This window comes from Echinops telfairi, unplaced genomic scaffold (assembly GCF_000313985.2).
Source record: "Echinops telfairi isolate 266 unplaced genomic scaffold, ASM31398v2 ScPeMD7_7468;HRSCAF=8506_0, whole genome shotgun sequence".
Classification (NCBI taxonomy): domain Eukaryota; kingdom Metazoa; phylum Chordata; class Mammalia; order Afrosoricida; family Tenrecidae; genus Echinops; species Echinops telfairi.
In genome coordinates, this window is record NW_022111369.1 from 42,523,536 (window position 1) to 42,526,049 (window position 2,514).

The 2,514-nt window shown below is 41.1% G+C and overlaps 1 pseudogene; it reads right to left on the reverse strand.

Annotated features, from left to right (window-relative positions):
- Window position 1: 1 nt before the first annotated feature.
- LOC101658334 lies at window positions 2–1,561 on the reverse strand (annotated as a pseudogene).
- Window positions 1,562–2,514: the final 953 nt, after the last annotated feature.

Below are 2,514 nucleotides of genomic sequence, written 5' to 3' on the forward strand. Positions count from 1 at the left end.
TCTCTTCTTTAGGGATTTCTGTGACTACATCTGCTGCCGTGGTCAACAGAGCGGCTACTCCAGCCACATCCAACAAAGCAGTTCTTACAACCTTGCCTGGATCAGTGATTTCTTTTTCTACCATATTCACAAAATCTCCAGTCATAGCATCGTAACCAGCTTCACAGGAACTCTGCATAATGTTCTCTACATCAATGACCCTTCAGCACCTGCATTCTTAATTGCAGGGATTTTGAGCGTCCTTGTAATAATCTCGATACCAAGGTTTTGATCTTCATTTGCTGGAATAACCGAGTCCAAGGCTGGAAGCAGAGGAAGCCCCTCTAAGAGCAATGCCTTCTTCAACAGCGGTGCAGGCTGCATGGAGGACATCTGTCTTTCTTTTCATTCACTTCCACGTCACTTGTCCCGCCAACTTGTAGCACAGCTACTCCATCCAAAAGTGTTGCCAGACACTCATTCGATTTTCCCTTTTCATATTCAGTAGCTGTGATGTCCAACTGCTCAAAGATTTCTTGAATACGCTTTTCATTTTGAGCCTTATCACCTTTTTCTTTCAAGAGCATGGCATCATCTTTGGTCACAATGACCTCTCCAACTTTTCCTAAGTTATGAGGATGAACATTTTCAAGATTCAAGTCAATCCCTCCTCTCCAAATACTGCACTTGCTATAACCTAAAGACCAACTTGAAGCCTATTCAAAACCATGGTGTTTACAGCTTGTCCAGTAACATCTTCAACAATTATGACCAAAGGTTGAGGGTGAGCATTGGCAATTTCAAGAGCAGGTACAATGGACTGATGCTAGAATTTTTTCCTCTCACTTAATAGAGCATAGACACCCGGGAATTCACATTTTTTGACTTTGGCTGCATTAATAAAATATGGAAAATATAACTTCGCTCAAACGTCATGCCTTCAATAATTTTGAATTTGTTGTTTGATGTTTTCCACCCTTTATTGTGATGACACCCTTTCTTCCAACCTTTGTGATTGCATCAGAAAGGATGGTGCCAATTCATGGTCTCCATTTGCAGAAATTGTAGCACCTGAGCAATTTCTTCAGGAGTTGTCACAGGGTTAGATTGCTTTTTAAGATCAGCAATTACAGCATCAGCAGCTAACATCACCGCTCTTCCGATTTCCTCCAGATTAGCACCTTTGCTAACCTTCTTGAAGCCTTCCTTGGCGATAGAGCAGGGCCAGTACAGCGATAGTGGTAGTACCCTCCCTGGTCCCTTCATTTGTGTTATTGGCAACATCCTAGACACGTTTGGCCCCAATGTTTTTGTATTTATCCTTTAAGTCAATTGATTTTGCAACACTGACACTTTTGATATTTTTTTATTACTTTAGGACTTCCCCAACTCTGCTCAATAATCACCGTACTTCCCTTTGGCCCTACAGTAACGGCTACAGCCTTGGCTAAAAGGTGGAGACTTTGAAGCATTGGGGCTTGGGCATCTGCACCAATTTTTACATCTTTGTCCGAGTGAGATGAGGAGCCAGTACTCTGTACACTGGCCTCATTTGACGTAGGACTGCAGGTAATGGGAGCATTTCTGTGGGGTGTGCACGTGGAGAGACAGGAGACAGAATGCAAGTTGAGCATGGTAATCCAAGACTTCTTAATCTTGGTCTTAGAGACTCATTTGTAATCAGAGAGGCCCAGTGAGCCAAAGGACTGATGGAGCTATATTAAAAACTTGGTTTCCAAATAGCTTTTATTTCATGAAAAGCACCTAGGAAAATATTTGTTTTACTTGACACAGATGTCATTGACTTTTTAAGTATGACAATGTAGAATTTCTTTCTTTATGATTTTTCTTTTAGAGATGAAATCTTGTCCTCATCAGTCTCCAACTTTGAGCAATGATGTGAAGAATTTCAAAGGTTGAGGGAAAAGATTTCAAATAGATTCTAACTACAGAAACTCAGAATGGCTTTGCATAGGGAAATGCTTCATAAGGTTGTGCCCTTGGCCTTTAGTTTATTTTGCTTTGAAAATTATATTCTGTGATGGGTTGTAAACATAGAGTTTTAGTCATTCTTTTTCATTTCTGTAGCATCAAGATGAGGGTCAGATGGTGGAAGAACATTGGATGAATAGCCACCTTTTTGCTTTGGCTTTACTCTTACATCTGCTAGTCATGTGGTGGTGGCATGAAGATTAAACAGCCCGGATTACTCTTTCCTCACCTGGAAAATGAGGTACTTTCTTTAGATCAGTTCTGCTATTGGTCTGACTCCGAGAGAACATGATTTCCTCACTCCACTTAAGTTTAGACACATTCAAGTGTCTAATACTGGGGCCAGTTAGTAAGAGGAAGATGGTTCTCAGGGGAGACCCTGACTAAAAACAATAGGTTGTTTGACATCCCAAACTTCGGAGCAGTGCAATATGTTGACTTCCATTTTCCCCCTTATACAACAGTTCAGTAAAAAAAAAATGAGCCCTCATCTGGAACAAGCAATGCTGGCTGCTCATTCAGCATATGCTACAAGATGAAAAG